The sequence below is a fragment of the Zeugodacus cucurbitae genome, chromosome 5 (genome assembly GCF_028554725.1).
Source record: "Zeugodacus cucurbitae isolate PBARC_wt_2022May chromosome 5, idZeuCucr1.2, whole genome shotgun sequence".
Classification (NCBI taxonomy): Eukaryota; Metazoa; Arthropoda; class Insecta; order Diptera; family Tephritidae; genus Zeugodacus; species Zeugodacus cucurbitae.
In genome coordinates this window covers 65385001-65407250 of record NC_071670.1, presented here as the reverse complement: position 1 = coordinate 65407250, position 22250 = coordinate 65385001, and the positions used below count along the sequence as shown (strand labels likewise).

Here is a 22250-nt window from a genome sequence, read left to right as displayed (position 1 = left end):
ATATGAGTGTACAAATGCAAAGAAAATATGTACATAAATCAAAATTAAATAAAAAAATATAAATAAAAAATAAATATAAATATAAATAAACACTATAAAAATAAAATATAATGAAATAATAATAAAATTAAATTCAAAAAATAAAAGATAAAAAAATTAAAGTCATAATTATATATAAATGAGAGTACAATCCAAAATAAATAATAAAATAAAATAAAAAATAAATTAAAAATAGTTAAAAAATTAAATGAAAAATAAAACAATATAAATAAAATAGTTTAAAAATTAAATAAAAAAATAAAACATAAAGCAAAAAGCTACATTAATACATACACATGTGTACATATATTTAAAAACAGTGAGTGCTAGCAAAAAATAAAAAATAATAAAACAAAAATGCTACTGGAATTGAGTGTGAAAAAATACCTGACTTAAACGTGAAAACGCTTAAATGCATTTACTAAAATACATACAGACATACAGCACATAAATTAAGCCGAACCAGTGTAAAATAAAGCAAAAATTTTAAATAACAAATAAAAAATCAAAACTGAAGCAAATGCAACGCTACTCGTGTCTACAACAAAAAACCGCATTGAAAAAAAATAAAAATAAAAATAAAACAAAACTTACAACACAAAATATAACAACAAACATAAAATACATTAAACAAACTACAAACGTAACGCTCAAAAATTAATTAAGCCGCTTATGCAGCAATGAAAATGCACAACAACAACAACAAAAACCATAACAATAAAAAAGCATTATATATAGCTTTTATTTAACTGCTGTGCATGTGAAGTTCTTGGAATCGAGCGTATTTAAAAAAGAAACAGTCTCACAAACGCGGGTTTTGAGTCTACAATGGCGAGTATCTGCTGCAGCTTGGCGCTCACAAAGACCCCATAAATGTGCGATACGTTTATTGTTTGTTTGTTTGTTGTAGCTTAATGCTCGTACGTGGCCATCGACATTTAGAACATTCCTGTTGTGGGCTTCTTCTTTTGTCCTCAACCATATAAGTATACGAGGTTTCACTTTGCTTGCTTGAAGAGTAGTAACCGCGTTTGTTTGTTTTGCGCCGAAGCTCGTTGGAGCGACAGCAGCAGGCAGCAGACAAACAGATAAACGATCAAACAAACAGATAGTCTATTTTAAAGCATGGAGGGGAACCGTTTGCAAACTTTGTTAATGCACAGACAAACAGTGAGTCGGTGGAATGTGGTTGGGGCACAGTGAATATCTTATATATTCTTTGTGGATCTGCTATTGTGTTGTCTGATCTTTCGGGTGAATCTTTTGGTTACTTTTTTGCTGGAGGTTTTGTGATTTTATTCTTTAATACCTTGAATTCGAGTACTGTCTCCGGATTTTACTCTTACATAGGTTTGAGCTCTGTCTTTTCTTAGCATTTCTTGTCGTATTTTGCTAGTTTCAACTGTGTTCTCTTTCCAATTTTAGTAATAATATCAAATTTTTCAACAATAAATCCATATATATTTGAAGATATTCATATGAATATGACGATTCTTAACACTACTGGGTCTGCCGCCGAGTGGCTCATGAAATTAACTATAAAATTCCATGATGACTTTCTACAGTTTTTATATACGAAAGTATAATTTAGCATCTGAGGTATTTTTTCGGATGAAAATTCCCAGCCTCAGAGTTTCAAATAACATCGAATCGGATTGAGTAATTCATTGAAATAGACATTTTCCCAATTTTATTCCTATTATTAAGTGTTTCTTGTTGTTCACCGATGAATGTTGTTTTAAGCTGACTTCAGATCAATTTTATAAGAAGTTTTTTCATTACAGAATTATATTCAGAGGATTGTAATTTTCTTCCTTGGAGTAATCACTACTAAAAACCTTTTTTGATTTTGGTCGAAACCTGTCCTTTTAAATTATTTAATTTTGAAAAATTGGAAGTGTACAGATCTATGAATAACCTGATACTAAAAATTGCTATCAAGAATGTATTATACTTTCTCTCCTATTAACTCTGACTTCTTCGATCTAGCCTTCATTTCCTCCCTTGCTTTATTGTCTACCTATAAGAATGACAGAACTTACAAATCAAATGCTATGATTAAGAATTTTTTTCAAGGAAACGCGTGTTGAATATAGTATAATTTGCTTTTAGGCATAAAGTATTTGAGAAAAGAAGTCTAAAAACACAAACATTACAATCAGTAGTGATCGGAACAAAATGTAATATTTTTCTAACGAAAGAGTGTCTTCGAATAAAGTCCGTTTTTTGCGCAACTAGATTTAAATTAAGCATAATTTTAGACAAGTGTGTTTATATTTTTATAAAAATTAATATTTTTTAACAAAAAATCTTCCAAATGATCCACAGTGCAATTTGCTGCTTCGCATAACCAAATGTTACTCATCAAGCGAACATCTTCAACGGATTGTCGTGCTATATATTCTCCATTTACTTCCTTTTACTGCTACTTACTGCTTTTGTTGTCGGTTTTGTTTTGTTGTCATTCACACAATTGTGTGTAGCTTTGTGTTGGCTTCTGCAAAGTTTTATTTCGACGCTACAAGCAAGACTTCCACGTGAATACCAATGTATGTAGATATGTATCTACATTGTACCTTTCATACACAAAACTTATTGACAAACATACATACACATACACATGTGTGTGTGCTTGAAAATATTTATTTATACTCGTATTTGTACAAATGCTGGTTGGTACCTTTGAGTACTGCTTTTCTTGCTTTTTCTCGTTTTTTTTTGTATTCTATTTTTTTTGCCTTTTTGACTTTCCGACATTGCGCATTTCACGTTTTCTGCACTTGTGTGTATTTGCACGTCTCCACCTTGCCCCTTGGCACAGCTGTTGCTGCGAGTTTTTCTATTTTTTTGTTCGTTGTTTTCTATTTTTTGGCCATCAGCAGTCCATTAGTTGTTGTTGTTTTTGTTATTACTATCAGCTCTAAACGTTTCGTTGGCTGGCTATTTATGGCTGCTTGTAAGCTTGTCGGTCAGCTCGGCATGTTCTTCGTTCCACTAACTGCAACACATACTCGTACATACATTCTTGTAGCCACCACTCAATTATGCTTTCCGCTGAGCGCCATTTCCGACCTTTTCGCATTTACGTGCAAAGTTTACGCATTCTCACGGTACCTTCCAGCCAAGCGTGGTTTACTCACGTTTCCAATTTGTGTGTGTTCTAGACATCTGAAGAAAAAGGCTTGGTGCTCACAAAGCCGCTTTGGTGTGCCAAAACGTGCTTGATTGTTGCAAGATAAAATATAAAATATTAATAGTAATAGCAAAAGTGGCGCTTGGGTTCTTCATGAGAATTTGATTAAGTTGCGCCTTTAATTACGACGTTGCGAGACAGTTGGTTGTTTCGAAGTAACTTCAAGTTGTCTGAAAAGACTGCAGAAATGACTGCTAAGATTTCTAGGAACAACTGTTCACGGCAAAAAAAAGTGGAGATACGAACTTATAACATGTTCTTAATGAGTATTCGATTAAGTTGCGCTTTCAATTTCGGCATTTCGCGACAGTTGATTATTTCTGGAAACTTCAAGATGTCTGAAAAGGCTATAGAAATGACTCCCTAAATTTCTAGGAACAACTTTTCGCAGCAAAAAAAATGTGGAACGTAAAATGGTTCTTATATGAAAAATCATGTTCCAAATTTATTTGTTTTTAGAAACTGCAAGACCTCTGAAAAGGCTATATAAATGACTTCTCAAATTTCTAGGAACAACTTTTCTCGGCAAAGAAAAAGTGGAATGTAAAGTGGATCTTATTCGAAAAATCATGTTTCAAATTTTTCGACTTTTTCACGTCTGGTCATAACCTTATAACCTTTTCTTAATGAGAATTTGATTAAGCAGCGCCTTCAATTTTAGTGTTACAGAAAAAAAGTGGAACGTAAAGTGGATCTTATACGAAAAATCATGTTCCACAATTTTCGACTTTTTTCGCACTTAGGATACGAACTTTGAACCTGTCTTCTAATATTCACAAACCTATTTCACATCCGCCAGCAGCTCATATTACCAAAAGTTACAACTAGCAAAATATTTTGACATTTATAAGCGAATGTCAGTTGCGCTCCCAACGTTTTACGCCAAGTTGCAGCAATTCCCATAATTCACATGCTCCAAACTGGCTACAAATCTAACGACAGCGCGTCTTCCTTCTTATTTCATTGATTTATATACTGCTGTTGTTGTTGTTATTCGTATTTACATACATTTTTTGTATAAAAGTGTAGAATATCTGCTTTACAGCTGAAGAAAATCGGCGGCAACAACAACTAAAGCGTCTGTAACCGGCTTATAGAGCAACTTCCCAGACATCAGCGCCTTGCTGCTCGCTGCATGCTGCTTAGCTGCCATATAACATATATATTTACCATTTAGATGTATGTATGTATATATTTACATTTACCGGTATCCCTCGGTATCTTTTAGATACATCGCTGATGACATTTTAACAATTTACTTTATGCTTTATTTGATTACTTTTTTTTTACTCGATACAAACAGCAGCGAAGGCACAGATTCAAACATATCTACATATATGTATGTATGTTATATATGTCTATATGTTATGTATATATGTATTTAAGCATAGCACGAAGTCAATTCGTCTTTTGCAAGCTCAACATTTGCTGCATTGTAAATGTCTGTTCGCTGTCTGTTGGCAGCCTCTGCACGGTGTAAACACATATATATATATGAATATATCTACATACATATATATATTGTTATTTGTTATGTGTCTGCCATCTTTGCAGCTTCTCACGTTTTTGTTTTCCTGTCTACTCAACACACATATCAACCAAACATACTCATACTTCTCTTCTTCTTATTTTTCTTTCTCACTCACTTTACAGCTTCACTAGCGACTCTGTGCTAAGGTGCAATTGTAGCACATAATAATAATAAGGAGCTTCTCTTCTACTAAAAATATAGAAGAAAAATAACGAAAAATCGTCGAATTGTGTAAAAAATATATTACATAACAACTAACATACATACATACAAGCGAGCATATATAACGCGATAATAAAATAAAAGTGTAAAAAAGTAGAATAAATAAATCACAACAACAACAGCAAAATAGTGTATGTAAATGAGTAATGTGAAGTAAACAAAATTGAAAAAGAAATATAACGAAAACACCAATAATAGCAACAACAAATGTGTATTTAAGAAAATTGATACAGAATTGTTGTCTGATAGCTGCTAGCTACAGTGCACCAACAAACATCATCAACCGAATATCATTGTGCTGCTTCGTCTGCTTCTTGAAAATTGAATTGTCTGCTGTTGGCGGCGCTGTTGCATTGCATAGAGATTTCCTCCAGCGTTTTTGTGAAAGGTAAGTGCTAAAATAATCATAAATCTATGGAAGTTTTTATACGGTCTCAAGCACCTACTAGTACTGTCTGTGAGCATATATTTACAGTTACTTATTTACATACATAAATATATATAAATATATAAATTGTAGTGAATAGTGACATTGTCGCGTCGTTATCAAAAAGCTGCGCACTCGAAAAAGATTATTTTTTATTCACAATACAATCAACATACATGTGTAGAATAGAAAATATATTTTTTGAAGGCGAAATCATAAATTACACTCTGCTACATAGTGTGGGCTATTGTCTAGTGGGTGAACTAAATCAATTTCAATTAGTGTTTGTTATCAAATATAAACAACGAAGGCAGACAAAATATGAAGAACACCTGAATTAGGGGTGGGTCCTGTCTACAGCTATCAATAATTTCTTATGGAATATTTTTCCAAAAAATGCTAACACTATAGTATCGGTAATTTTCAAACTATTTCGAATAACTCTATAACTCCGTTGATTGAAGACATCTATATGAAGCTGACATTGACAAATCGATTATAAAAACGCTCTTTCGCTGTATTTTCCTGCCTAATTGCAGCCACTGTTAGAAAAAAAAATGCTTTTTTGGCATTAGTGGAAGACGAGATTGATATATTTAGACACTTTTGCTAAACTGTGGCAGAAACATCTCAGCATCAATAGTTTCGGCAAACCAGATTAATTGACCCGTTTATATATTAACAGCTTAGCATATATATGTAACAGGTCCAAAGCGCTTTGTCGACTCTTGAAGGTCTGTGGTAACCATATTTATGAGTTTATGGCATCAGAAAGGACTGGCGATGTGTTAGCTGTCTAAGTAAAATCCATTGGATCGGCTCTTTAATCTAACCTAACGTTAGTCGTAAAAGTAATGTCCGGCAGTCCGAATAATGTGGAAAAAAGTTTGTAAATTTCCAGAAAATTCAACAACAATTTAACAACTTCCATCCGGATAAGAAAATCGGAGCCAATCACATTTACTTTTATCCTAATGAAGACCTGAAACATATTTTTGAAATTTGTTAACACTCATTTTTAATACTCTTTATTTTGACCACTGGTAATATTCTCAGTAATAATACGGATGGATGAAAACACTCCAGCTCTGAAAGTATTCGATGCAGTCCCCGCTGGAGGAAGCCGCGGAAGAGGACGACCTCCACTCCGGTGGAAAGACCAAGTGCAAAGTGACCTGGCTTCACTTGGTGTTTCCAGTTGGCGCCAAAAAGCAAAAAGGAGGAATGAGTGGCGCGCTCTGGTGGATTCGGCTATAATCGCTTAAAGCGGTTCCTACGCCAAATATATATATATATATAATATTCTCAGTAATTGAATTTATCAAAGTGAAAGTAAAAAAGTAAAAGTTGAGGTTAGAAAGTTAATGGAAATTTAGTACGCTGCACTAATGTACAAAGTGGTAAGGTCAGGGTACCATGTTGTACTCCATAATTCATTATACTCTACTGAAACGTGTCAAGAAACCTGCAGCTTAGTTTCGCTTCAGAAAACGTGCCATTAATACCGCAAATTTTCTTCTTCTCAGAGAACTGTTGCTTCAGCAATAACTCAATTTGATCCACCAAATGAGACCATAAAAGAGCCCCCTTTAGCACACATAACTGAATTTCGAAATGACGCAACCTTACACAAAGCGCAGCGGTCCAAAACCAGCGCGTAACAAGAACTCGTGACTGGGGTAAAGTTACCCCAAAAGTGAAAAAGTGAAGAGTAAAACGTAGTAAACGTTGAATGGTTAGTGTACCAACTGCAAATTGTATTTAGATTATTGTGCAGTTTTTTTTTTGCACAAGCTCGTGTTTGAAGGGTAACCGAAAACATGTTGTAGCCACCGTGTAAGGTTAGTGGTTAGAAAAGTTTAAAAGCAACAGGGTAATTTGCTCATTAAGGGTGCACAAGCGTTTACCCTTATTTTTCGTGTGACTGCAAATTAGTTTTACGCTTTTATTCCAAAGGGGCTGTGTGGTTTACTGGGCTTTTGTATCACCCCGCAATAGTTATATGTAAAAGGGGTTGTTATGGGCTTAAAGTCAAATAAGTGCGCAAAACCTTCGAAAGATCGCAAAATTGTGCCTCAATTCGTGTCGCTAAGCTAGTTTTGATTAGCGTTTAAAATGCTATTAATGGTATTTGTGTTTGAAAAAGGGAACCTCTGTTAGGACTTTTAATTCAAGTTATTGTTTATTAAATTTTATATGTCTGTACCGCAAAAAGTTGGATTAGATCAGGAAATCTAAAGCGATAGATTGTTTTTCGTCTGTTCTTCGTTGCTCAACTTGAAACTTGTCAAAATTAACTATAGCTCCGTAATATAGTCTTTCATAAATGTTTGCAACTGAAGCTATTAATCCTGTAAGAAGGACCCTTAATTTTAGTTTTAGAAAATGCAATTGAGGTTAAAGATTTTATCCTGTTATAAATCCTACGAGAGCCACGAGAACGATCTGCTATTGGTAGAATTTCCTCTATGAGAGCTGAGCTCGGTATTCTAAATAAAGTTTCATATGTGAGGTCTTGAAGCAGGGTTGCATTGTGATACGTACAGGTAAACCAAGTACTTGTTTCAAAAAATTATCTTCTGGACTAGGTTAGGTCAAGAGGTAGATCTTCCCAACTACAGATAGTCTCACTTAGACGGCTTTGACTGTCATTTGTGGCACCTTTGTGTAGTCTTCTGGACTAGGAGACGACCAATTTCGAGTTCTTATTTATTAGAACTATAGTCGAAACTAAAAAATTTCTTACATAATTTTCATATTAAAGAAATGAACTGTCTTAATCTTGGACCAGGTAATTGGTAAATTAACCGGAATAAAACTCAAAACTTTAGTTAGTTAGTAGAATCTTGTAATACTGGGGTTTATAAAAACTGGAATATAATCTATATAGAGTCTTCTAATATCTTCTGGGCTGGGCTTGGAAAGGAGTGGTATAATAGTCAGAATGCTAAACATTGATTAACTAGTTTATAACTGGTTTTTCCAAAAACAGTTCACTGGAAAGTGTGAAAATTTAAGCATTCTCTATACTTGCATGAAGTCCATAAAGGCCTACTCGAGACAAGGTACATTACAATTATATGCCTACTTACCATATCACAATTCTATACATTATTATTGAAGAAGGTAGAGGGGATCTCCACTCATATATACACAATTCACATGTATATGTACATTATGTAAACTCTAACCAAAAAACGGAATTGTAAAATTTTCTGCCTTTACTTCCTCTAAGCCAAAGTTATATTCCTTCCTGCTAATAATACAAACGTTTTTTTTTTGTTTCACCCAAAACATGAAGGAATGGTAAAAAAAGCGCTCTTCACAAATATTAAAAAGGCAACGGAAGTAACTAAAACCACACAGCCATTTTGCCAACACAACAACAATAAAAACAAAAACGAGTGTTTTAGCCTGCGCCATTTAGTATACGTTAGTGTACCGTTTTTCCACACAATGCATCCTTTGTTGTTTATTCAGGCCACTGGCAAAGTGGCGAACTTGAAAAAATCTTCTGCCTCGGCCATTACCGTTAGTTATTGGCTGGCGCAAAAATCGATAAAACAGCAACAGCAGCCGGGAAACTATGAGTGCCTATGTACCCATACAAACAAATTTATGTATTTACCATGTAGTACTAGCAACCCCATGAGGTTATGAAATATGTACAAATAATCACTTGACTTGCTCGATTGAAATGTGCTTTATTGCTACTATTTTATTTATGATTTGTTATTTTTGGGGAGAAAATCGCTGATAATTATTTTGCGATATGTTTTTGGTTATAAAATAGAGCGGCTTTGTTATATACAATTTCCTATTTGTAATAGTAGGGAGTACACTATATAACTTGCGGAGCTCAATTTTGGTTATGTAATGTGATGTTTATTGTCCTCAAATGTAGAGTCATTGACAGACAGAAGTACATATTTATAATAGACTTCCTTAATGATACCCTGAAGTTGTTGAACCATTTATCGCCGATGTTGTCAGTCAAATTTCATTTAAAAATGATTGCTCAATGCTATGCAAATATAGATCTCCAACAAAATTGGTGTTTTATTATCTTAAAGTACATGCTGGTATATAATATGTAGATAAGAAAGAACAGAGAATTCTTTTCTATTTACACAAAGGTATGAGTACTCATAAATAAACATTTATTTCACTTGACAGCAGATCAATATCAAAGGTTATGCTTGACAGCATAATTTCGCGATACACTCTAACCTTATCATAAATGTCTTGATAATTTTCAAATAATGTATTTTAAAGTCTGGTCCATACTTCAAAAGCTTTAAAGAAAGCTGGAGATAAAAGACCGTTTGTAGCATTCCGTCATATATTAACAAAATTATATTATTTTTATTTATTTAAAAAATTCTTTTCATCCAAAAATGCATCCCTGATATACTTTTCTTATATATTTTACTTTTCACATAGAACTATTAGAAACGAACCTTTACTTTTGTCATCATCTGCATTTGGTATTTTATTTCTTTAAGCAATCGTAAACATATGTCTAAAATCATCTTGAAATCCCTTGAAGATTTTGAACTTCGCTCACAAACGTTGGCACCGCCAGCCAAACATTGTAAACTTATTCTTGAATAAATAAGTCAGTTGCTTTGTCTTGGCTTTGTCTTTAGCCGACGTAATCACGCTGGCTGGCATTGCTGCAGTCTCAAATGCTGCCACAGTGGCTCCCCGGCGTCCTTGTTTGTTTATGCCGCATTTGTACATACATTACACTGTCGGCGTTCCCAAAGCCATTTACATATAGTAGATCAATGTGAATATTCTTATACCAACAATTACATACATACATACATATATAATTATCAAATGTACAAAGTATATAGTGTCGCATCGGGGTTTTATTTTTCAAAAATTGTGTTTACATGGTCATGCATTCTACGGCATCTATATGTTACAGAACTAACTGCACTGGTTATAACAAATCATTCATATAATACAATGAAAATAATAAGAAGAGGGATAATACAAATATATATTTCTGGCCTAATAATGAAAATTGGAATATTTATCAACGAAAATGGTTTTATTGTTTTTCAAAATATTCTCCATCAAGATTTATACACTTTTGCATGCGCTCAAACCAATTTTCGAAGCACTTTTTTTAGCCTTTTTTGAGCGATTGTCAAATTGTGCGGGATCCAACGAGAACAAACCTTTTTACGGCCAGGTGTTCATGCAATATCGAATGTATACTGGTGGGAGAAATGCATAGGCATGCCTCTATCTGAAGGTATGTTACATGGCGGTCTTGCATTATCAGTTCACGTACGGCATCGATGTTTTCTGGCACAACGGCTGTTTTTGGACGACCTTCACGGAATTCGTCTTTGAGCGAGCGTCGGCCATTCGTTGAATTCGTTGTACCAGTTTTTCACATTGGAAATGTCAGATTGCACCTGGCAACACTTAGTGCTGCCTAGGCCAGAAATATATATAGCAGCCCTCGTATTAGGTATGTATATTACAAATCTATTTTTTTAGACTTTAAAATTGGAAATTTTATGATTGATTTACGATATTAAAATAAAGACTTCAAAAAAGTATTTTCATTTGATACCAGTATTAATTAATTTATTAATTTATCAACATCAAACTAACCTCGACATAAGTTTTTCTAAACATACTCAGTATCTTTTTCAAAATGCAACAAAAATCTCATTATTTAATTTTATAAAAAAAGGTGGCAACACTCCTTTAAAATATATTTAACGGTAAAATTTCTCAAGTCAATTAAATTTGATGTCCATATTGATATATCTATTTATTGTATAAATTTAATTGAATTAATTTCTAAACAGATGGTTATAACTCAAAAAATTCTTAATTTTTTTCAACTGCGTAATTTCTTAAAGCCTTTACCCATATATAAGTGTTTTTTGTTTAATTTTTACATTAGATTATATTTTCATAAACGGTGGCAACATTTCCAAAATCATCTCCAACAGAAATCCTTAATCCTCTTAAACTTTCTTAGTCCGAATTTTGTTTAGTAATTTTGCAATATATCATTTCAATTAATACAAATTAAATAGATGGCAACTCTTTTTCAAAAATTGTTCAACGTTAAACTCTCTTAAACAGGTTTAGTTCGATATTCATATTGTGAGAACTCGTTTAATTTATCCAGTCTAACATTTTAAACAGATGGCAACTTCTCTAAAAAAATATGATTCACTACAACTATTAAACCTCATCAGTTATAGTGTTTTTCTACTATATCTTAAACATTTTATTTAGTTTTTACTAATTTTACAACAAATGGCAACCTTTCAACTGCTTCCAAGCATTGGACCGTAGATCCCAAAAAATTTATTGCAAACGATTCGGCTTTCATTACACTATACAAAAAAACTGCTGGGTTAATTTTTTTCGGGAGATTGAGTCATAAGTAAAAAAAGAGTGTTCTCCGCTATTCGAAGTTGTGGTTCAGAGTTCGATAAACGGTTTATTATTTATTACGGGACTTATGACTCAATCTCCCTGAAATAATTCATTTGGGACAATACACAGAAAAAAAGGCAATTTTATGGTAACATTTTGTATACTGAGTTGATGACGAAACTCCGAGCCCCAGTTTCACTTTAAAATTGGACTTTAGAACCCGAGTTTATTTTTAACCGGTATTCTTATGTAAATTGGAGTTTGGATATACATACATATCTGCATATATGCAGACAAGTATAACATTGCCGGTAATCTCTAATCTCATCACTGACGAGAAACTTCACACAGAGTTGGCTTATTTGTTTTTGTAAACAAAATTCAGCAGAATTACGCATAAATGCCACTTATTGTTTATAATCTTGCTTTATTTTGTTTACAACGCCACAGCACATGCATAGTTATGCACATACCTCCATACAAATGTATATATTTATGTGCGTGAATACCCGTGTACATATTTATGTAAATTAACCACAAACAGTGGCGTGAATGAAAGAAGGCACATTAAAGTCACTCCGACAACCGTTTAGTTTGCTTTAGACGTCATTTAAGGGCGGTGCCCATTGATCCGTTGCTGATTGAGTTTTACCCCATAAACTGATTAAACCGATTTTATTCTGTTGTTACTCGTAAATAAAGTTGATTTTGTTTTTCGCTTTTGTTATTCATTAAAGTTGTCTTTATTCACTTGTGTTGGTTGCTACAAATCTTCATTAGTATATTATGACGTCAGACCAATGGGCGTTGTTTTTATTAATATTGTTGGAAATTCGTAATATTTCTCTTATCACCAAGCCATGTATGTAGTCTTATTTAATGTAAATATTTATTTTACAATAAGTTAATAATAATAATGTGAAATTAAAAAAGGTGAAGATACTGCAATAAAAGCGTCTTTAATTGTCATTGCTCTAGCGCAGAGTCAAGTCTGTCTTGCGATAAGATAAATGTTCTGAAAGTAATCATATTTCAATTGTTTACAGATGTTTTGTTGTTTGTTGTGAGAAATTCGGTGTTGTCAGAGTTGGGAAATGAAATTGTGCTTGGTTTAGGAAATTGAAGAGATTTTATGGAACGGTAGTCCACTCTAACGGATAAAATCGAATTTTTGAGTCGTTATGTGAGGTTGGAGGAAACAGCTTTTCAATCTAGATACCATAAGATCGTCTGCCTAACGACGAAGGATCAAAGTGTGACAAATTTATGGCGCCTATTTTGTCAATAATTTGAGCTGAGTATGGTGAGTATTCATTCAAGATCAGCGTCTATAATACCCATAAAAACATTATTAGAACGACATTACGAAAATTCGATCCGATTTCAAGAAGGAGAAAATAGTGTTTCATCAAGACAATGCAGGACATGCGACAAGAATTAATGAAAGTGAAAGCAAATTTCAAAGGATTAGACTTCGCAACACTTCGGTATTTTGCGAATTTACCGGAACTTTCTGTGTCCTCAGACCTTTAGACCCAACAGCTCCTGATCTTCCTTTTGCATATAATTTGTAGTAGGTCGAGGTACTTTAGGTAATACACTATCATTATCACTGATTTCAGAGAGTATCATTATCATTGATTCCAAAAATGAATTCAGCGATATTTTTTCAAATCTTCATAAATTTCGCAGACGAATAGAGCTGTCATAAATCTTAAACGTTTTACACCAGTTTTTGGGCACTTACGAACTTTATAGTAACTGACGAGGTGTTTCTCCAAAATCACTGGGAGAGTTTATTTTGAGAGGGACAACAACAATGTTAATTGGCAATATAGTACTATTTAAATGAACTATTTAAAATGTTAAATCTTTCGAAAGACTCATGAAAGAACTCAGTTACATACTTAACATGCCTAAGAGTGGTCAATAGAACAATTTGAAAAAATTTATGTCATAACCGTTTTATATTTGGGAGGGATTACTTTGAAAGGGACGACAACAATATTAATGAGCAATAAAAATATAACGGACCCTTGAATAATAATTTTTTATTATTTATCATTACACAATTGAAATTAAAAACAAGAAAAAACCCTTCACAGGTGCATTTCTTTTAATAACTATGTGTTTAAGCAAATCTAAAGACGGATGAAAAAGTAAGTAAAAAAAGAAAACAGTAATCCATGTCAAATTTCGTGAAGATTTCCATACAAGCCATTGATTCCGATCGTTCGGTTTGTATGGCAGCTATATGTTATAGTAAACCGATCTGAACAATTTTTTCGGAGATTAAATTATTTCTATGAACAATAACTCACACCAAATTTCGTGAAGATATGTAGGAAACTGCGAAAATTTTCTATACAAGCCCTTGATTCCGATCGTTCAGTTTGTATGGCAGCTATATGCTATAGTGGTCCGATATCGGCAGTTCCGACAAATGAGCAGCTTCTTGAAGAATAAATAACATCTGCAAAATTTCAAAACGATGTCTTAAAAACTGAAGGACTAGTTCGTGTATATACAGACAGACAGACGGACATGGCTAAATCGACTAAGTTCAACATACTGATCATTTATATATATACTTTATAGGGCCTCCGACGCTTCCTTCTGGGTGTTACAAACTTCGTGACAAACTTAATATACCCTATTCAGGGTATAAAGAAAAATGTCTACTCGAGCGAAAGAATTATCATATTAACAATTAACAAAGAGGCATAAAAAACAAACACGAAGGGCAGAAAATAAAAAAAAATACTTAAGGCCCAAATAATTACCATTTGTATGGTAATTTTAATTGCGCAAATTTAAGACACAAAAGAAGAAGGATCAATTTGTACAAATTTAAGTGGTAAACATATGTAAGTCTGTATATACATATGTATATCCACGTATATATTTGGTATTTTTTGTATTAATCCACATCTTCCGCCGCCACAAGTTTGGCAGCCTTAATTTATGAGCTTTCCTTAGAGAATATGATACGAATGTATTCGTATACTCGTATGTTTGTGTGTGTTTGTATGTACAATAGAAAAATAAATTTCTTGGCGGGATGATGTGTTGCTGACGCAATTTTTTATGTTTTTTTCTTAATTTTTCTTTGGCTTTTGTTTTCGTTTGGGTCTTTCTTAGCGTGTTGGATTGCGATTCCAACGTTCGGATGACATAATTTTCATTAGTCAAAGCAATTGCAATTCGACGCAGTTGGGCACAAATCCTTTTATGTCTTTAGTGCTTAATTTTTATATATTTAGTAACAGTGGAGGGATTTGGGTTTTGCGTTAGAGAGTTAGTGGAGTTGTTTATATAATTTATTTTTTCACTTATTTGATTTATACAGTCTTATTGTATAATCACGTAGTATTACAGATATTATATATTATGAATAGTTGATTTTACTTAAATAATTTTTTTTATTTCATTACAGGTAGGAATCATGATTTTAATATTGTTTTCATCCAGATCAACCTATATTAAATTACTGTACGAATTCAAAGGTAATTCAAACAAAAAAATGTTAAGATAGGGCAAGAAAAAACTTTTCCATAAATTATTGCAATAGCTTAAAACCTGTGACTGTCACAACCAAATGTCTCTATTTTACATTCCATCCACATTATATTACATATTATATTTTATACACTTACTCAAATACGTGCGACTACAATATGCATATCTCATGTATTATGCAACATTTGTGACAGCAACCGTCTGGCCAATACGAATTTTCTTAAGAATTTATACAATATCCATATGTTTTCACTGAAATAAAGAAAATTATTACATAAAGTTCATGAGAGGTGAAGACCACAAACCACATACAAGCTGGGATATTATATTATTACCAATTCAATTTACGTGTGTGTTAAAAAATAACGGGATTTATTTTTTAATATTTATTCATTTGTCTACATCAATGTTGTCGTTTTCAAATAACACCAATCGTCGTAACATTTCTCAAACTCCATTTTTGGAATAACCTTTGGCTCTTTCGGCGATTCCTCGCTCAACGGCCCTTTAAGGTTCTCTTTATTTTTAGAAATTTTGGAAAAAGACACTCGGAGTTATGTCTGGCGAATATGGGGGCTGGGCCTTTGATACAGTGTTGTTTTTGACCAAGAACTCACGAACAAGCAACCAAATGTGAGGTTTTTATCAATGCAAATCTCCAAGCTCATAAAATAAAATAAATAAATTTATGAAAATTATCATTCATGTGGCTAGCTCGATTCCCCTAGATCTTGATGATCGAATGGACTCCATCATATTCATCTCAATTATTTTAATTCTAAATGGAATGTTCTCAGAACAAAATGTTTAACCAAATGATGGGTTAACATCGTCGAAATTACTAATAATTTGATAAAACAAAGACCTCTTAATCCTTCAGTGCTCATCGCAGAAGAAAGACAACTGAAACAATGGAGGGATCATTCGGGAAGTAACATAATATTTATTTGTATTCTGAAACATTTTGGAACTGCGAGACATTTACGATCCCAAATTGGAGCTTAAAAATTTTCACATAATCTTAAGACCCTTTATAAAAACATCTCACAGACTATCCCATGCAACCTCATACTTATGTAGTATATACTTTACAACCGCATACTTATAATTGCGATGCAGCATGAACATCGCGAATGGGCAACATTTGTTGCAATTCCTGCTGTGGCTGAGTGAGCGCAAAAAATGCTGTCGGTTCAATGAACCGCGCCGACCCGGGAATTCGCGCAAAAAGCAAAGAATGTGTGCTTATAGAAAAAACAAGGAGCACACAGAAAGAACCACAGCCACACATGTGAGGTGTCTCATTCAGCGGTGGCTGCCGCTAAAATTGCCTCCAGCATTCACCGCGCTGATTCAGCCAGTCGTCGTTCTTACTACAACCCTTGTTGTTGTTGTTGTCCAATCGTCTTTCGTTTGGTGGAATTTTCACTGCAACAAAGTGCTGCCATTTGCTGTTGATGTTGTCATTGTTGCCGCTGCTGTTGGTTGCTGATAGTGTTGACAACAATAATGTTGCTGCCGCTCTTCCCTACTTGCAGCCAACTGATTGCTGTGCGCTCGCTAAGTGCGCGACATGCCCGGCCCGCCAAGCAACAATCGACAATAATTATGATTCTAATAGATATGCAACGCGGCACAAACTCTGTCAGCAATAAGCAAGCGAGCGCGCTGGCGACAGGCAGTTGTGCTCCTGCAGCGCGTTGGAAACTCTAGTCACTGCAAAAAAAAAGACATGTCTATTCTGCCTTTCACTCGCTGGCTCCACAGTTGCTGTGGGTTTGGTGGCCTCCACGTCTGCAAGTGGCTGCTGCGAAGGAAAATGTGCTGACACCAGACACCGGCAATTGTTGCCATGCGAGTTGGCCGCTTTGCTTGCTGCAACGTCAAAGGAAATCATAAATCGATCGCTCTCAAGTGTTTGTATTTGTGTTTGTGCGTGATTTTGTGATTTTTATTTTCGGAAAAATTCATGGAATTTTTTTAATATTTCCTGTTTTCAGTTTCATGATTGTTTCATTGTTCAGCTCAAGCTCTCTTGAATTTTATTCGTTGGTGCTTTCTTTCATACTTGTGATGTTGTCTGTAGAGTTGTGGCTTTGTGCTTATTCTTGGCTCTTTTTTGCTCACAATGAAATGATTTCAATCAGTACTTTGTTCGCTTTATTCTATTTAAGACTGCGTTTCAGCACCTGATGTAAAGTATTGGAACTGAACTCATGAGAAAAAACAGAAGAACCAAATGGAAGTATATTGAGCTTATAACCAACGCAATAAAACATAATCTTTTGGTCCTTAGCTTAATATTATAAGGGATCTCAGTCCCAGTGGTATCACAATGGGCCTTCTAAAGGCCCTTAACCTAACCTAACCTGGCTTAATATTATACCCGAGTACATTCAAAAGAATCATAGGAACGATAGATAAGTTCATTCTTATCACCCATAACAGTTTATACATATTTTTAAAGGAAATTCGATCTACCGATTTATTGTACTACATATAATATATAACATTGTTGAAATATATTCAAAGTGTGTTCAAAAACTAACGGGAATTTTTAAATTTCACAGATTTGGTGAGTCCAATTGTAAAAAATGTCTCTATTATGTTGCTATATAGTACATAGTCCTGAAATACGTTCGTTTGTTCAAATCTCACACATCATTGTTTGTTGGTGAAATTTGTCCAAAAACAATACTGTAAAAATGCCCCAGGCTCCATATTCGTCATTCATGATCTGACTCTTTCCTATTTCCAAAAATAAGAGGAACCTTAAAGCGCCGTCGTTTTGGAAGCATACGAGAAATCGCTGAAAGAGCCAAAGAGTATCCCAAAACTCCCGAGCTTGAGAAAGTTTCGAGGCTTGGAAGAAGCGTCTGCATAAGTTCTTAATATTGAATGGGAACTATTTTGAAGCCGTATGCATATTTTTTTAAATCGTAAATTGTCAATTTGGAACCCTTTATTTATCATATACATAATACGAGCATAAAGTCACAGACTTCAAAAGGAGGAAAAGCGGCTGAACCGAATAGGAGTAAACACAGCATGATCCCAGCTGTGAACAACTGTATTCTATTCAAAGCGATATATCTGTCGATTCCCCCATTTTTTCCAACACTTTTTCAACAAAACTTCTTTTCCACAAACGAGTACCCGCATTTGTTCGTGCTTCACTCAACTATTCAACGCCTCATCTCTCAATGGTGTGTGACTACCCCACAAGCATTGCTGTTGCTGGTCTCTGCTGTTGGCATCTGCGAAACGCAACAGCACGCCGCAGTTGAATTGATGGTGTTGCAGATACTATTTTACACAGACGCCGCCACGATGAGTTGCGACGCGCCCGTCGTCGCCGCTATGGAGCTGTGAAGCTGCTGAGGGCTGATAGTGTGTTGATGGCGCGCCTTCAGTTGCCATAATTAGCCCTTGAACTTTTGTGTTCATTTTAATTGTTGCTATCGTTGCTATTGTTGTTGTTGTTATTGCATTCATTGTTACTGCTATTTATTGTTGCTGCTGCTGCTCTTTTTTATGCATATTTTTGTTGTTGTTGTTGTTGCCTTTTGTTATGCACTTTTCCTTTCCTACTCGGTTCGGTTCGTTTGCGTTTTTGCATTTTTCTTCTTCCATTTTTCGATTTTTCTGCTGCTGCAGCAAATTCCATTTCCATTTCAATGAGCGTAATTGTGCAAATAAAATGCAACAACAATTTTTCGTATTTATTATTCGCTGATAGAGTTCCTGATTGGCTGCCAACATACGCGGGTGTGTTTGCATGTGGTTCCACGTGGCCTGTCGATTCGCTGCTTTTAGTGTGAATGAACTTCAGCTATTTGCGATTCATATTTGAAATTTTTTTTTTTTTATTTTGATTTTAAAGTGAAAAATGTTTTTTCAAATATTCAAAAAAATGTTTCAAAAAAAACGCTGCAATAAATAAGTGGTAGCCAAAATTTAATCAATAGCCTACATATGCAGCAGTTCTGGCAGTATTCCAATATTTCTTCAAATTAAAAATTCGGATCTGTAGTTTCCTTCATGAGGTTGGGACATTAAAATAAAGAACTCGTTATAGGAAACCTATATTCGTTCCGTAAATGCTCTAATCCAAACCAAAATCAAGCTCTACAAGTCGCTTATCATTCCCGTCCTGCTCTACGGTGCAGAAGCTTGGACGATGTCAACATCAGATGAGACGACACTAGGAGTTTTCGAGAGGAAAATTTTGCGCAAGATTTATGGTCCTCAGAACATTGGCAACGGCGAATACCGCAGACGATGGAACGATGAGCTGTACGAGTTATACGACGACATTGACATAGTTCAGCGAATAAAAAGACAGCGGCTACGCTGGCTAGGTCATGTTGTCCGAATGGACGAAAACACTCCAGCCATGAAAGTGTTCGATGCAGTACCCGCCGGAGGAAGCCGAGGAAGGGGAAGGCCTCCGCTCCGTTGGAGGGACCAGGTGAGAGCGACCTGGTTAAACTTGGGATCTCCAACTGGTGCCGAACTGCGAAGGAGAGAGAGAGGTGGCGCACTATCGTCGATTCGGCTATAACCGGCTAAACGGTTGCAACGCCAATCACATACAAATGCTCTAATGACTCTGCCGGCATTTTTCTATCGGCCATAAGTCCATTTTGCATATAGGATGCTTTACAACTTACCTCTAAGCGATCAGTATATAGATCGGCCTAATGACAGCCCTTGGATGGATAAAATCAACGGTCAATTCCGGTAGTTTAGACCGGCAATCGTGAGAGGTGTAGTTTAATACCTTCTTCTTCTTAACTGGCGTAGAAACCGCTTACGCGGTTATAGCCGAGTCCACAACAGTGCGCCACGCATCTCTCCTTTTGGCGGTTTGGCGCCAATTGGTAATACCAAGTGAAGACAGGTCCTTCTCCACCTGGTCCTTCCACCGGAGTGGAGGTCTCCCTCTTCCTCGGCTTCCACCAGCGGGTACTGCATCGAAAACTTTCAGAGCTGGGGCACTTTCATCCATTCGAACAACATGACCCAGCCAGCGTAGCCGCTGTCTTTTTATTCGCTGGACTATGTCTATGTCGTCGAACAACACATACAGCTCATCATTCCATCTCCTGCGGTATTCGCCGTTGCCAATGTTTAAGGGACCGTAAATCTTCCGCAAAACCTTTCTCTCGAAAACTCCTAGTGCCGTCTCATCGGATGTTGACACCGTCCACGCTTCTGCACCATAAAGTAGGACGGGAATGATGAGGGACTTGTAGAGTTTAGTTTTTGTTCGTCGAGAGAGGACTTTACTTTTCAATTGCCTACTCAGTCCATAGTAGCACCTGTTGGCAAGAGTGATTCTGCGTTGGATTTCAAGGCTGACATTATTATCGGTGTTAATGTTGGTTCCTAGGTATACGAAATTATCTACAACTTCAAAGTTATGACTGTCAACAGTGACGTGGGAGCCAAGACGCGAATGCGCTGACTGTTTGTTTGATGACAGGAGATATTTCGTCTTGTCCTCGTTCACCACCAGACCCATTCGCTTCGCTTCCTTATCCAGGCGGGAAAAAGCAGAACTAACGGCGCGGGTGTTGTTTCCGATGATATCAATATCATCGGCGTACGCCAGGAGCTGTACACTCTTGTAGAAGATTGTACCTTCTCTATTTAGCTCTGCAGCTCTTATAATTTTCTCCAGCATCAAGTTAAAGAAGTCGCACGATAGCGAGTCACCTTGTCTGAAACCTCGTTTGGTATCGAACGGCTCGGAGAGGTCCTTCCCGATCCTGACGGAGCTTTTGGTGTTGCTCAACGTCAACTTACACAGCCGTATTAGTTTTGCGGGGATACCAAATTCAGACATAGCGGCATAAAGGCAGCTCCTTTTCGTGCTGTCGAAAGCAGCTTTAAAGTCGACAAATAGATGGTGTGTGTCGATCCTTTTTTCACGGGTCTTCTCCAAGATTTGGCGCATGATGAATATCTGGTCAGTTGTTGATTTTCCAGGTCTAAAGCCACACTGATAAGGTCCAATCAGTTTGTTGACGGTGGGCTTTAGTCTTTCACACAGTACGCTCGATAGAACCTTATAAGCGATGTTAAGGTTTAATACCTAGTCTATATTTTTCCTTACTTAATCAAATTATTTTTTTAACATGTTTCATGTGCTATTCATTCAATAAAAATTACAAATAATCTGCAGTTAGAAAGCAAGTAAACTGCCCTTTCGATCCCCTCTTTGCTCCGGAGCTCTTCCTGAAGGGTTTGTGGACCCTCTACCGAGTACAGTTGCCGTATTATCAACCTTTTGACTTCTGCTTTCAAACTAAATACTTCGTGATGTCATTAATTTTTGTATATCTATCACTGAAGTGAATTTGAGGTGCTGTTATTGATAATGAGGTCAACCCTATCAAATTTGCTTACCAAATTTATGATAGAAGTTAACTCTCTTTGTGACGGGGAAACAAAGTAGCCGTTTCACTTAAAGCTTCCAGAATTTTTTTTTCCTGCTAATAGGCTCTCATAACTATTGATCTGCTATACTATAACCAAATATAGACCTAGCTTGTGCATGTTTTTTTTAATTTGGAAACTAGAAACGTGTATATTAAATTATTCAAAAATAATGAATTTGACAGCACATGTAACATATTCGGAGAAATAACAACCCAGAAAATTGATCTAGATAGCCCTCGATATACCATAGTCACCTATTTAATGCTTAACAGTTTTTTATATCTTTATAAAAAACGTGTACCTCTCTCTGTACATTAAATTAAAAGCATTCTTAAAAGTGCACATGTCGCAAGTCAGCTATTGACAATTGACATTATTAGAGGTGTGGTGAGTTACTTGACATTGATATAGGTACATAGCAAGAACTGCAAAGGTGAGAACGCTGAGAGAAA

The 22250-nt window shown here is 35.3% G+C and overlaps 1 protein-coding gene across 13 annotated transcripts in view; it reads left to right on the top strand.

The window, feature by feature from the left end:
* Positions 1–22250, top strand: part of LOC105213803 (Ca(2+)/calmodulin-responsive adenylate cyclase) — a 120376-nt gene that overhangs the window by 15000 nt on the left and 83126 nt on the right. For all 13 annotated transcript variants that reach the window (XM_054232118.1, XM_054232119.1, XM_054232121.1 and 10 more), the window contains one exon: positions 4886–5373. The gene's annotated coding sequence lies outside the window, so the exon portion shown is untranslated. The remainder of the gene's footprint in view (positions 1–4885; positions 5374–22250) is intronic.